Source organism: Phascolarctos cinereus, unplaced genomic scaffold (genome assembly GCF_003287225.1).
Source record: "Phascolarctos cinereus isolate Bilbo 61053 unplaced genomic scaffold, phaCin_HiC Scaffold_726;HRSCAF=1367, whole genome shotgun sequence".
Lineage (NCBI taxonomy): Eukaryota > Metazoa > Chordata > Mammalia > Diprotodontia > Phascolarctidae > Phascolarctos > Phascolarctos cinereus.
Genome location: NW_027556098.1, coordinates 371,753,585 through 371,769,273, shown reverse-complemented (window position 1 = coordinate 371,769,273; position 15,689 = coordinate 371,753,585).

The window sequence follows — 15,689 nt, the reverse complement described above, 5'->3', positions numbered from 1 at the left end:
ATACTGCGCTCTACATGTGGGGCATCGACCACAGGATTGGGAGGGCTGGTTTGGGTTTTTGTTTCCATTTTTTGGTTTGGTTTTTCCATTTCCATTTTTTAACTCTAGATACTGGACCAGGGGCCAGAGGCATCTTGACTGCCCCTAGCATTCCTTCTCCAGCTTCCTGAGTGCTTCTGTAAGATGCCTCCATCCTGAAATGAAAAGCAGTTTCTAGTAGATGATCGAAGTTCTCTGAAGATCTGATTTCCTCCAAGCCTCCCAGCTCTCTCATAGCCTCAGACTGTTTGCTTTTCCCTTGAATTGAAGGAAAAGCACCTAGAAGAACCCAGAGTCCACCACTTAGGTGTCCGAAACATTTTTCCCTCTAAAAAGTGCCTCTGATTTGTTGATACCAAGTCAGTTTCCCCATTTCACAGTCACAGGACAAATAACCCGAGGTCAGGAAAATATTTTGCGTGGGTGCAAGTGTGTGTTTGTGTGGCATATGCACATGATTGATCTATAGCAGTTTTTTATATCTGTAGGATATATGTATACAGAGCCTCAAAAATGTGTTTGGGTGATAATAGATTTTCTTGTCCAGGTAATTATTAAAAGAATTTTGAGTTCTGGGCAAGTGGGTTTTTTTTTAAGTTGTGTTGTATTAAAAGCAGAATTTTGGGGCCTTTTGTATTCTGTTCCTCTCTGATGAGGTGGGCATTGTCCAGCAAGCCTCCTGGCCTATGCCTTGATGGTAATAAAACTGTTGTGAGAGATGCACATGTGGTGTTTCCTTCTGTATGTGGGGCGAACCTAACGTTTTCCCTCTGCTTTCATTCTGTCCATTTCAGGAGCCCAGCTGAAGGAGGAGGTGCCTCATTCTATATTACAGCACCCTGGGGCCAATGATGGCATCTCTGCTGCTCAGCCCTCTCAGCACAGGCTGGGCATGTTGCTGCGGGATAATGGAATCGTGCCGTTAGCTGTTCAGATTCAAACTACTTTGTGCAAAATTCTCTTGTTCAGCATGGAGCAGAGAGAGACATGGTCACTCATAGACCCACTGCCTTTTTAAAGGTAAAAATCCCCGCAATTTTAAGTAAGCTCAACCACGTCACAGGGATCGCTGGATTAGGAGGGGACCTCCTAATTGCAAGAGGACTCCTTTTGAGCTGCAGCTCAAGGTGGGCAGGAATCAGTTTGGCCTCTTAGGGTACTGGGGAGTTTGGAAGATGGAATAAGCAATTCATGGCTCAGGAGAAATGCTATATAGGCCAAACCTTTCAGTTCAATTCAATGAACATTTATTTAAGCCACTGTTGTGTGCAGGGCGCTGGAAGAAATACAGATAACTGCTTTGCCATCAAGGAGCCTACAAAGAGATAGACAAGAATTTTAAGTACATGTTAGAGTGCTGCACCCTTGAGATGCAAGGCTCCAGGGTGGGAAGATACCAGAAGCACGGAAATCAGTGAAGCCTTCTTGGAGGTGGGAGGGGGGATGGGTGAGGCACCTGAGCGGTATAAAAATGACCTTGGGTTTTGGTGAACTACAGGTGAGCTTGGAGTGGATGTGATACAGCAGGCAGAGAGGCTCAGGAGAGCTCAGGCCTCATCAAGGAAGGCCTGATGTCTGGAGTATTGGAGGTGGTTACTCGTTTTGGCTTCCCAGTTAGGCAGTGTCTTCACCACTTTGGGGGGGATGATAACTATCATCAAGTCAAGTGTCTGAAGAAAAGTTTCATGGAGAAGGAATTAAATGTGCTGTTGTCATGAATGAAACTTAACAAGTAGGTAAATGGGAGACAGTTCTCTGAGCAAGATAGTATTGATTATCAGGGACATGCAGCCTGATAATGAAAAGGTCAGTGGCTAGCCTCTATGTGTGCCAAAGATCCAGAGTGAGGCCTGGAAAGGCTTTTTAAGCCCAGGTGTATCTTTCTTCTAATTGGCCTGACTTGGACCTCTCCTGACAAAAGCAAGGCAATCCTGATTGGTGGACATATTAATGAGGAGGTAGGTTAATAGTTCTCAGCTCCTCCCTATTCATCCTGGGATGGGGATGGGGGGACAACAAGACTGATTTCTGGCTAGAAAAACAAGCTATCTCTATTAGGTTTTTTCTGGTTTGGTCTCCCCGACATAGACCAGGTCACCCCTAACTTTGATTAGGGAAAGCAAGGCCTCGATTCATCCACTGTGGAGGGCCTAGATGGAGCTAATTAACAAGATGTATTGGGGCACCTAGGTGGTGCAGTGGATAGAGCTCTGGTCTTGAAATTGGGAAGACCTGAGTTCAAATCTGGCCTGAGACACTTGACACTTACTAGCTGTATGACCCTGGACAAGTCACTTAACCCTGATTACCTCACCAAAGAGGAAAAAAAAAAACCAAGAAGATGTATTGGTGGGGCTGGGAGTGACAGCTTTGCTTGATCACAATTATGCCCTTCAGAAACTGTCAGGCCTTCAGAAGTGGGGTCTGTCAAAATGAGGAAAAGGATGGATCACAGAAAAATATTGTTTATTAAATAATATTACTTTTCCCCCACTGTAATGACCTCACCGAATGCAGAATAGGAAGCACACAGGGAGAAGGGGCAAAGAGGAGGTAGATTCTGATTTGACATAAAGACCCCCAAGTAGGGTTAACTAGAAGTGGAACCCTCACCAACGGTCTGCTGGTGAAGTCTGGTGACCATTTATTGGAGAAACTGAAGATGGGGTTCTCAGGGAGGGGTGGGGCTCACTGAGGGGGCAGCTAAGGCCCCTTCCAGCTCCGAGTCTGTGGGCTGAGACTGCAGAAGTCAATCTCTTCTTGCAGGGATCATTTTAGCCACGAAAAGTTGCATACACAAAGGCAAAGGCATGGCAATCGGAATAAGATCAGGAAACAATAAGTCATCTGGCTGGTCTGGGACAGTGAGTGCAGGGAGATGAACAATGAAGTTACTGTTGCCAGGCTGTGACCAGGCTCGGAGCGTTCTCCTCACCTCTGCCCCATAAAATCCCCGGTTTCCTTCAAGACTTGTCTCACGTGGCGACTTCTGAGTGAAGTCTTTTCTGATCCCCCAGCTTGCTAGTACCTTCCCTCCTCAACTGGACCTTCAATTTATTTTGCATAGGTTTTATATAAAGTATTTGGTGTCTCCCTAGTAAAATCTAAGTCCCTTGGGGAAGAGAAGGTCTTATTTTGTTTTGGTGTCCCCAGTATCTGGCACATAATGGGCTTTTAATAAATTGTTGATTATTTGAATAAGGCTGGAGGGATAGGTAGGTTTGAGCTAAGTTTTAGTGGGCCCTGCATGCCAGGCTTCGTTAATGAATTTGTATTTTATTCACTGAGCCTAGGGTAACCCACAGAAGGCTTTTAAAGTAGGGAAGTAATGTGATCAAACCTGTACCTTAGGAAGAAGTACTTCTCTGGCAGGACGTGCAGGATACTCCAGAGGCAGAGAAAACAGTTAGGAAATCATGACCCCATCGCAGATGGCAAGTCATGGGGACGGTAGCTCCGAGGGAAGTAAGAGGAGCAGAAGGAAATGAGGCGGGCAAGGAGGCGTCAGCTGTGAGCCCTACGTGGGAGGTCTAAAATAAAAAGATAGGGCTTTAAGGCTACATGCTTTTCTCACCACATGCGTGCTGCACTGCATTTCCCAGAAGTGTCAAGAGGGCCCTTTCCACCACCCTGCGATGTATGATTGTGAAGTTTGGGGCCTGCGTGACTGGCAGTGATGACGGTGGCCTAGGCAGAAATGTCCCAGTTGGGAGGAAGGGCAGATTCTGGGGAAAGAGAATGCGCTGAGTTTGAGGCAATACCAAGGCATCCGGGCGAGTAGAAGGGCCCCCAGAGAGACTAGCAGCGGCCTTCAGGCCTGTTGGGGGAGGGAGCACCCGGCTGCGTGCACCATGAATCAGTGCCTGTGTCAGAGCTGAGGCAGAGTCACCTCAATGCAGGCATTGTTGCAGTTCACCACTTTGTCCAGCTCTCCCACTTTATTGAGGAGGGAAATGAGGACACAGGACAGGCCACAACAGTAGAGAATTGCTCTCAGATACATAGGAATTTAGCGTGACCCAGAGGACTGATAACCTCGAAGGTCCCTCACTGCTCTGCCATGCCAGGAGCCAGGGAGCCTGATGGAAGGTACCTTTGCACAGGCTCCCATAGGCTCAGGACAGATGCTTGTATGGAACCCCCACAGGTGAGGCAGCAGGCCCAGAGCAGGCAGTGGGTTGCTCAAGGACACAGAGGTAATAAGCAATGGATTCCAAAACAAGCCTGAGCTCAGACTGCAGGTCCAGCCCTCCTTCAAGCGTTGCAGCAGGCTCCCTTGCTCGGGTATAGATGGGCAAAGAAGTGATTCCATTCTCAGCCAGTATGCACAGCCCACTTGTGTGGAGCATCACAAAAAGTATCCAGAAAAGGGGCATATGCAAGAAATAAGGGGTAGAGAAAGGAAAAGGGCCATCTGTCCTGCTCAGCCAAGGCAACCACAGCTTTGTCCTGACCTCCACTGTCCACACCCTCCTTGGGAAAGAGCACATCACTTGCCTCCTCGGGGTGTGGTTGGCACTTCACAGATTTAACAAGCATGACCTTACTGTGTACCCAGGCACTTGCCTTCTGTAATAAGTGGGACTGGGCAGTGGAGGGCATGGATGCAGGTAAGTATGATGCAAGGAGGGAAGTGAGGAAGGAGAAAAATGCCAGGATAATACCAGAAGGGGCCCTGACTTGGGAGCTTTTTCTGACGTGCCTGGCCTACAGTGGGTACTCGGTAGCTGCTTTATTGAATCAGATATTCCAGATGTCAAGAAAGAAGACGTACAGCTTTCCACTCCACGAAGGCTCATCTGAGTGCCTATGTGGGTACAGGGGACTGCATGCCATGCCAGTGGCTACCAGGGGGTGGCATGCTTTTATGGAAGGGGTTTGGTGGCACAGATTGCGCAGCCAAGGGGTGGCCTCAGCACTACTCACTGGAGAGGAAATGGATTGTGCCAAGTGAGGATTTTCCCACTGCCTGCATGTCTTAGGCATCTCCTGCAGCAGCACAGGAGGCCCCCTGATGCAGGCAGCTTACCCAGCCTTTGTCTTTCCCACTGCCTGTTCTTTGTGTCTCTTTCTCCCTGTCTCTCACCTTTGCTTCCTCCATTTGTGCTTCCATCCCTATATATCTGCAGAGCCATCTCTAGGGAATGCAAGCTCAGGACCATGGTGATATAACAAGAGGATGAGGCTGGGAGCTGGACAAGGCTTCTTCTAGCCCATAACAGGCTTCTACTTCTGGGCCTGTTTAACATTTTCTGCTTTTATGTCACTGGTCCTTCTCTATGCCACACTAGACACAGTAATGCCTCTTCTCTCCCACATCATCCTCAAAGTTCACCTTTAAAGATTACAAAGCATTTTCCTCATAACAGTCCTGGAGAGCTGTCTTTAAATATTATCCCTGTTTTGGAGATAAACAGGTTCTGAGAGGTTATGATTTGCACACCGTCACACAATCAATGTCTGAACCAGCACTCCCGCCCACCTCTACTGATTTGGTGACCAGGTCCTTTCTACTGCACCATGTTACCTTACTACACCCTTGCTCCCGCTCTGTCCCCTTTCCCCAGTTCCTGGTCTCTAGTGTCCTGGTTCCAATCTCTCAGATACGCCTCAGTCAATGAACAAAGTTATTAAGCCCCTCACTGTGTGCTAGGCACTGTGTTAGATACTAGACATACAAGTACAAAGAATGAACTGCCGAAACTCAAGGAGCTTCTGATCTCATGGAGGAGGGAGACTAGTATATATTTTTAAAATTACAACATAAATACATAGTGAATATAACAAAGTAGTCAAGTACAAGGTAGCGTGGGAGGAAAGACGGCTGAGAATTAGTAATAAATTCATTCAGAAGATGATGCTTGAGCCGTTTTTTGAAGGATGAGAGAGACTATAAGGTGGAGGTAAGGAGGGACAAGTGCATTGTAGGCATCTAGGATGGCAAGTGCTGAGGCATAGGGTGGACACGGAGGAGAGAAGACCAGTTTGGTGGTATTACAGAATGTGTGTGTCCAGGAATGGGAGTGGTAAAGTTCAGTGGGGCCTTAAAGATAGATTGGGGCCAGGTTGTGAAGAGCTTTGAAGGCAAATGAAAGTTCCCAGCAAGCCGCACTGGAAATAGCGTTGTGTTTGTCGTAAGAGAACATGGATTTGAATCCTGGCCCTGCCACTTACTACTACCCGTGTGATCTTGGGCAAATAAATCATTTAACTTCTCACTTTCCGCATCTGTAAAATAAAAAGGTTGGGTTACGTGATCTCTTCGGTGTCTTCCAGCTCATCATAGATCTATGATTCTGTGACCTTGCCTTGTCAGAGATGTATGAGGTGGCTCCTCATTGTTAGTACAGTTTTCTTTCCACAACAGTGTATTGTCAGAAGAAAAGGGAAATGTCTCAGTGGGATGTTTGGGGATGATCATGTTGTGAGAGGGCCAAAATTCTGTAGTCCAATGTCAGAATCCAGGGTCTCTGTGTTTGGAGACAATAGTACCTCCTAATGCTGCTACTGTCTCTGCTATGTCATAGTCTAAGGATGGAGGCAGAGTAGCAGGACAAAGACCTAAACTCCCCTCCTCACCCAATGACACCTCCAAACCCCTGGAAAATGAACCGAACTGAGTCCTAATTGGAAAATCCAAGAAAAATCAGTTTTGTTTTTTTTGAAGTGCAGGTCCCCCTATTGAGAGACAAGACAGTTCTTTTAACATTGGAGATAGGGGTCTAGCCAGGAAAGACCCCCTAGGGACATTCCAGCACAAGAAGAGGTTCTAAATCCAGCAAAGGAAAAAAAAATCCTACCAACCTTGTGTAGGTGCCAGGACAAATGCCAACTGGTAGCTCTGTTGCTGAGCACCTAGTTCCAGGATTGACTGAGAAGGGAACCTATGCTTAGGCTTTCTGTAGTGAGGAGCAGCAGCTGTGTGCTTCTGATCCCGGGAGAGGGGAGGGGGCTTAGTTCCACCCTCCATCCCAGTCTGAAGCCTGAACTAACTATTTAAGGCAGAAATCCCAAAATGAAGAGAAGCTTTCAGTTCTATCACTTAGAACCAGTATAGCTTTCCAGCTATTGTATTCCTGAAAGAAATAAAGCAAAAACTTTTTAAAGTTTAAAAGATAGAGCACCGGCCCTGGAGTCAGGAGGACCTGAGTTTGAATCTGGCTTCAGACACGACGCTAGCTGTGTGACCCTGGGCAAGTCACTTAACCATATTGCCTAGCCGATAAAAGTTTTTGTAAATGAAGTGAGACATATGGAAAAAAGATTTGGTAATTAATGGCTTGACACAAGACGGGTAATGTACAAAACTGCAGGGAAAAACTTCACTGAATATTAGAAAGGACCAAATAGAAAACGACTCCATGAGACAAGAAGAGTTAAGATAGCTCATAGCAAAAACCAGTGACCTGGGAAAAAGACTAAAGAGAAATACTTTAAGAATCATTGGGCTAACTGAAAGCCATGACCAAAAGTGAGGTTAGACATCATATTTCAAGAAATTTTGAAAGAAAACTGCCCAGATTAGAACCAGAGGACCAAGCAGAAATAGAAAGAATATACCTCCTGAAAGAAACCTCAAAATGAAAACTTATAGGAGCGGTATAGCCAAAATCCAGAGCTTCTGAGTCAAAGAAGAAATACTACAAGCAGGCAGAAAGGAGCCACAGTCAGGCTCACACAATTTTATAGCCATCATTATAAAGGAGTGGAGAGCTTGGAATACAACATTCCAGATGTAGGTTTAATCACTTTCTTGGGGGATACTTGGGTCATTCTAGGATCTCAGGGAAAACTCACACTGGGGACCTGCAAGCTTTTAATGCTCCTAAGGTGAAGAGCTGAGGCTAGAACTTGGGCCACTGCTTAAAAAAAATTGTTTTTATGAAATTAATAAACAGTAACAAATGTGAACATTTCCATATATTTTTAGAAGAATTATGCAAGAAATATAGTAATACCAGCACTGTCTTGCTAGTCCATGTTCCCATTTGAACTTCTGTCCTCTTCTGTTTGTCTTTCTTCTCTTTGAAGCTTTTTGCTTTCTTCTCTCTTTGGCATCACTGTCACTGCCCACCACTCTACCCCATACCTTTCCCCTCCCCAAGGAAAAGTCCTCTTTTGTAACATGTATAGTCAAGCAAAACAGATTCACACGTGAACTGTGTCTGAAATGCTTAGCTTGCTTTGCCTCCTCTAAGAGATGGGACACAGGCTTCATCATCAGGCTTCTAGAGTCACGATTGCTAGTACCTTTTCTGTTGTGGATCAGCTTGCCTGTCTAAAGAGCCAGGAAAGGATGAAGAGGAGAAAAAAAATTTCAAAAGCCGTAATTCTAGGGACTGAAAACAGTTCTGCCTTCCCCTGCTGCTCTTTCCTGCTACTTTGAGAGTCAGCCTCGGAAGGATGCTAGAGCCAGGCCTCCGGTATAACTTGAGACTCTGGTGGTCTGTCTAATTTAATTTGATTCAGAAAACATTAGCTGTTTATCATGTGTAGATCTGTATGCTAGGTGCTGGGGAAACAAAACAATTTTGTCCCTTCAAGTTGCTTGCAGCTGGTAGAAAGATGAGTACACGAGATAATTTGAGAAGGGAGAAGACACCAACATTTTCCAGGGGAGGGTCACTAAATGCTTCATTAAGTAGGTGGCACTAAACAGCCTTGAAGGAAGAGGTAGAGTTTATGAAAGGTGGGATGGAGGGAGTGCATCCCAGATGTGGATTAATGTAAGGAGGTGGGAGGTGTGGTATCAAGGTAGGTTTATTCAGGGACTGACTATTAAACCAGTTGGGCTAGATTAGTGTGAAGGAGGGCTGGAAAGGGAGCGGGGAGCCAGATTGTAGAGGTCCTTGAATTCAGGAGAATGTAGGCTGGTTTACCACTCTGAGTGGTTTAAATAATGCACCAATCATTATGACAAACTTTTTTCTATTAACGACGGTGCACCCACCACATTTGGACTCTAACATTACAGAGATGTGCTTATGGAGGAGGTAGACGTGGCGCTCAAGAAGATGAACAAATTGGACAAAGCATGTATAGAAGAGGTCCGTGCTGGAAGTAACATAATTGGGAAGGCATTGAAGGACCAATACCCAAAATATCTGAAGAAAGGGAAGATAACAAAGGCATGGAAAAAATCTTGGACCTCATTAATAGTGAAAAAAGGTAACTGCTGAGAAAACAATAAATGAATGAATGAATAAAGCATTTTTAAGTGCATCAGTCAGAGTCAGTAAACATTTATTAAACCCCTGCGATGTACCAGGTTCTGTACTAAACACTGGGGGTTCAAAGAAAGGCGTAAAAGAGCCCCCACCCTCAAGGAGCTCATAATCTAATGGGGAAAGACAACACATAGGAAATTGGAAAAGGGGAGTGGGGGTGGATAATGAACATCAAAGCTGGGGTGGAAAATTATTTGAGGAAGATTGAATTACAGAGTTGATTTCATCTTGCAGAATGATGTTTCTGGAGATCATGAAATTCAGAAGAGCATCCAAGTGGGAAATGATAAGGCAAATTACCTTCATGCCCTGCTCAAATGGAGGGTCTAGGAGGGGCCCCAGGGGTAGGGGGTACTGAGGAGGTGTGAATTTCAACTTCATGCTTACTCTGTGCTAAGCACTAGGGATACACATAGAAGTCAGACAGCCCCTTCTCTCAAGGGGCTCTCATTCTAATGGAGGTGACAACATAGAAAGTTTCCATTGGAAATCTGGTGGAAAAGTCCCGTGGTCCTATACACAAATTGAGGACATCTTCAATGAGGGTGTTAGTAGGTGACCATCAGGCTTTCACAAGTGATATTTAATCACTGCACCTTTGCTGTTTCACAGTTAACTGAAAAAAAACCATAATAGAAGATTCCACTGTACTGTTTATTGATTATGAAAAGGTATTTGATTCAGCACAACAAAATACTGCCTTACAGACTCTTACAAAGTAAGGTGTCTCCTAGCTAGGCATTTACTGGAGCTAGCTTATACGGTTCTCAAGAGCTAATTGTTAAATTTTCAGGGTAAGCGTTCACATCTCAGAAATCAGCAAATGCTACAAACTCAATCTTGATTTATTGTTTTGTGGCTGTCTAGACTTAAGGAAGTGATGAAGAAAATGTTAATGATGTAATTTAAACATAAAAATGCATGTTTTGGACTAGTTATTAAACATTACCAACACATCCCTGTGTGTATCTATCAAAATCATTTAAAATTCCTTGGAAGGTATAACAACAAATGACCCTCAAATAAACATCAGGTGAAGCATAAACAGGGATGATGTGTTAGGCAAAGGTATTCACCACTGTGAAGGAAGAGTTACAGTGCAGAGTCCAGGTCAAAGAGGGATTCTCATTGGCCTAATGGTCACCTACTAACACCCTCTAAGTCCTCCTGCTAGCTCACGATATAGCATCAAATCCCAGAACATTATGGCGCCTCCTGGAAGAGATCCATAGGAGTTCAGCCTATCCAGGTATACAAGAAGAGCCAAGTGGGTTATGAATGTCTATTGCCCCGATTTCAACATGCATTGGAAAGAACACCCTATTTGAGCTTGTCCATCGGCGTGTATATCTGAAACTAACAGTACAGATGAACAAGTCGGTCCCAGAGTTGAATAAGGAGCAAAATGGGCTGGATTGCTTTTAAGAAGCTGTAAAGCTTCACAATATTCCCATTAAAGCAAAGGCCTATTTGTAATTTTTTTTCGATTATCAAACATTTTACTTTTTCTCTCTCATCCACTGAAACATTTAAAATAAAAACAGCAACGACAACAGAGGCATAGTCAAGCAAAACAAATTTCCATATTGATGATGTCCAAAAACATGTTTCTCATTTTGTATATTTAGTCAATCATTTCTCTGTCAAGAAGTGGTGACATTGGGGCAGCTAGGTGGCGCAGTGGATAGAGCACTGGCCCTGAAGTGAAGAGATCTGAGTTCAAATCCAGCCTCAGACCACACACTTAACACTTACTAGCTGTGTGACCCTGGGCAAGTCACTGAACCCCAATTGCCTAAAAATTAAAAATTTTAAATTAAAAAAAAAAAGTGGTGACATTGTCCTGTCATGATTGATCATAATGTTGATCAAAGTTCTTAAGTCTTTCAAAATTGTTAATTTTTACAATTGTTATGATAGAAATTGTTCTTCTGGTTCTGCTCACATCATTCTGCATCAGTTCATATAAGTCTTCCCAGGTTTCTTGAAACCCCTTTCATCATTTTTTATAATATAATAGTATTCCATTACATTCATATGCCATAATTTGTTCAGCAATTTTCCACATGATTAGCATCCCATTAGTTTCCTTTGTCACTACAAAAGAAGAGGTGTTGTAAATATTTTTGTATATATAGGACCTTTTTCTCTTTCTTTGACCTTTTTTGGAGTGTAGGCCTAGTAGTGGTCAAAGGGTATGCATGGTTTAGTATCACAGTTGTCAAATTCTTTCCACAACATCTGGACTAACTCATGGGTCCACCAACCCTGCATCAGAATTGCTTAAATTTGTATTTTTCTAAATGTTAGTGAATTGGAATATTTTTTCGTATGGTTGTAGATCTGTAGATAGTATCTTTGCCAAGAAAACCCCAAATGGGGTCACAAAGAGTCAGACATAACTGAAAATGACTCAGTAACCTATAGTTCTTATTTCTTTTCTTGAGAGTTCACATCTTATTCACATCTGTTGCTTATCAATTAGGGAATAAAAGGTCTACCTTTTTTTGTTTGTTTTGGTTTTTTTTGCTAGGGGTTAGGTGACTTGCCCAGAGTCACACAGTTAGTAAGTGTCAAGTGTCTGAGGCCGGATTTGAACTCAGGTCCTCTTGACTCCAGGGCCACTGCTCTATCCACTATGCCACCTAGCTGCCTCAAAAGGTCTATCTTTAATACAGATATTCTACTGGTTGCTATATGACAGTGAGACAAGGAATACACCTGCTTCTGAATTCAGATGGGAACCACAAGAGGGCAGTGGAGAAGCATATGCTATGAACGAGCAGTCAGTAGTGAAATAGAAACAATGAGAAACGGATGAAGAGGATTAAAGCATCATCATGAGATTGTATGATAGGAAAAGTTAGGTTGGTCACTGGTTACTATCAGTGAGAAAGAATGACAGGTGAATAGAGTGCTCCACTGGTCTCACGATGTCAGGAGAAATTGAGGCGGATCCCCAATATGTTGGGTAGACTCCCACGAACAGTTTATGGGAGGACTTGAAGAAGAGACAGGACAGGATATGTGGATTACAACCCCTGGGAAAACTCTCAAATCAATGAGACCCCTTTGAGTATTTGAGAAAAATTGGAGCTTCTGAAGATTTTTTTTGTGAATGGGAATGACATGGTCAGATTCCTTGCAAGCCATGTGCTGGGTAGGATGGGTTAATGAAAAGGGAGAGATTGGAATCAAGTAGACCAATGTCCTCATTATAATACTCCCGATCCTAAATTAGGGCAGTGTCTGTATGAGTGAAGAGAAGAGAGGGATGGATTTGAGAGTTGTAGAGCACAGGGCTTGGCACATAAGTAGGCACATCATAAATGTTTGGTGATTGATTACTTGAGTTACAGTATTGTTAGAATACAATATTGTTAGAATTGTTAGTTACAATATTGAGTTAGAATGAACAAGATTTGGTGACTGGTTGAGGGGTGAGGGAGAGAAAAGAGTCAAGGATGGTGCTGAGGTTTGGAACCTGGGGGACTAGGAAGATGCTGGTGGTGCCTCCTCCAAAAATTGGGAAACCTGAAGGAGAAGTGGGATTGGGGCAGGGGGAGGAGTAAGTTCTGTTTTGGATACGTTGAGGGTCCTACTCGATGTGATTTTATAGACTCAGTAAGTTGGAAGAGACCTCAGAGGCCTTTTTTTTTTTCTGACTCCTTATCCTTTGCAGAAATCCCCTCCATGGCATCTCTGACAAGATTGTTAAGGAAGGTGAAGGCAGTGAGACCCAAGGCACCTTGTCTAGTTCCCACCCAGTACCCTCTGTCTGCCTTCTATCAGATCCTCTTCGACAAAAACAGAGGTACCTGGTTCTTGGTAACCATGTGAGAGGAGGAAGGTTAATTCCGAGTGTGGTGTCAAAAGCGGGGGCGAGGGTGGGAATCGACAAGAGGAAGTGACTTCTCCTCTGGACAAGCGTGGATAAGTGCAGGGTTCTGTGAGAACTCAGTGCCCACAAACACTGCTTTAGTTCTTTCAGAGTCTGTGGTTTGGTTCTGGTGCCTTCTATGAGGCAAAATAATGGCAGGATTATTTTCAAGCTGATGATCCTATGGCCTAGCCATCCCCACCCCAATTTTGAAGGGTAAAGACATTGAAAATTGCTTTGTTGAATTGTAAAAGGCTCAGTGGATGTCTTGGCTCTGATGGTCAAAGCAGGAGTAATGCTTAACTTAATTCCCTGCTTCATCTCTATCTATGATATCTGTGCCCTCCTCATCTGGGCTCTGGAAGACTTAAGGGTCAAAGCATCAGAGCCTTAGTTTTGGCATCCTAATGATACCTAGAAATCCCTGGGGTTGGGGAAAGCCTCCTCAGTCGAACTTCCTAATGAGAAGAGGAGGAGGCACATTATAAATTCACATTATTCAGCCTCTACTAGGCCCTTGCTACCTCAAGACAATCTTTTTATTTTGCCCTAATTGATTCCTTATCTTGCTCCCCACAGAAGTTATACTAAACCTTCTCTTGCCTCTTCTAGCTCTCCACATCTCCCTTTTCCCCAACTTAACGGAAGACTTTGCCCTTTATTTTACCAAAAAAAAGTTGAGGTCATTTGCCATGACCTCCCTCTCCTTCCATTCATTCTATTCATATCAAAACCCTTTGACACCATCTCCCACTCTCTCTTCCTTTCCACCAGTCTATGGCAAAGAGATGATCCTTCTTGTCAATGCTGACCCCTTTGGCTTGATCCCATCTCTTTCCATATTCTCTAGGAGATTTCATCCTCAATTCAATTATCCCTTCCCATCTCAAATCTTACCCTTCCAATTGCTTCCTTCCCCACAGTCTTCAAAAATGCCCAAGTCTCACCCATCCTAAAAAAAAAAAAAAAAAAGAACACATCACCAGACCCTACCACCATCCCTGCAAACTATGTCTCTTCTCCTTTCCCTGCCTTGAAAACATTTATACATTCGCTGCTTTCACTTCCTATTCTCTCATGCCGAAGCCTTTTGCAATCTGGCTTCCAACCTCATCACTCAGCTGAAACTTTCTCCGAAGCTACCAATTATCTCTTCTTTCATTTTAAATGAATTTTTATATATTTATTTTTATTTTTTTTCCTTCACCATAATGTCCCCCAATATTCCTTTTTCTCTCTCCATACTAGATAGCCGTGCTATATAATAAATAGTATCTTTTAAAAGATAGAAAAAGAAGGAAAAAGTCTAGCATAATTGATTGACACATTGAAAAAGTCTGAAAATATATGCAATTTATAGCAGTGTGAACCTCTTACATCTGCAAAGAGATGGGGTTGAGGGGGTCTATCCTCACTTCAGTGCATCCTCCATTCAGCTGTCAAGTGATTATCCTACAATGTGTGTCTGACCGAGTGGACTCCTACTCAATAAAAGTCAAGTGCCTCTCAACTGCCTCCAGAACCAAATACAAAATCCTCTGTTTGATGTTCAAAGCCCTTCCTAACCTAACCCCCTACTACCTTTTCAGCTTTCTTACACCTTTCTCTTCGATCCAGTGATACTGGCCTCCTGGCTGTTTCACAAACAAAACACCCCATCTCTTGGCTCTGGGATTTTTTTCTGGTTGTCCCATATCCCTCATCTCTGTTTCCTTGCTCTCCTGCTTCCTTCAGGTCCTAGCTAAAATCTCATCTCTATCCCAATACCTCTTAATTCTAGTACCCTCCCTTTTTTACTTCCTATTTTTCCTGTATAGCTTGTTTTCTTGTCCCCTCCATTAAATTGTGAGCCCCCTGAGGGCAAGGACTGTCTTTTTCCTCTTTGTGTATCCCCAGCACTTAGCACAGTGCCTGGCACGTAGTAAATGCTTAATAAATATTTATTGCCTGACTGACTGATATCCTAGGTGCGTTGATTTTGTTTGTCTAGAACCTTTTCAGTTTATGTAATGAAAATTATCTATTTTATCTTTCGTAATTGTCTCTCTCCATTGTTTGGTTAAGAATACATCTCCCTCAAATCCAGCCTCAAACACTTGACACTTACTAGCTGTGTGACCCTGGGCAAGTCACTTAACCCCGATTGCCTCACCAAAAAGCAAAAAAACCCAAAAAAACCCTACCTATAGTTGTGAGAGATTTATAATTTGTTTTTCTTCTAAATTTTTAACAGCATGATCTTTAATATTAAGGTCATGTATACATTTAGATGGGGCATAAAAAGAATCCGATATTTTATCAGTTTTTGAGAATAATTTGTCTAGCATTGTTACTAATTGTTTTTGAAAAGTTTGACAGAATTCTCTTATGAATCTGTCAGGAGGGGGAACAGAACCAAGATGGCAGAATGAAAGCAGTGACTTGCTTGAGGTCTCCTCCAAACCCCTCCAAATACTCATAAAAAATGGCTCTAAACAAATTCTGAAGCAGCAGAACCCACAAAAAGACAGAGTGAAAGAAATTTCCAGCCCAAGACAACCTGG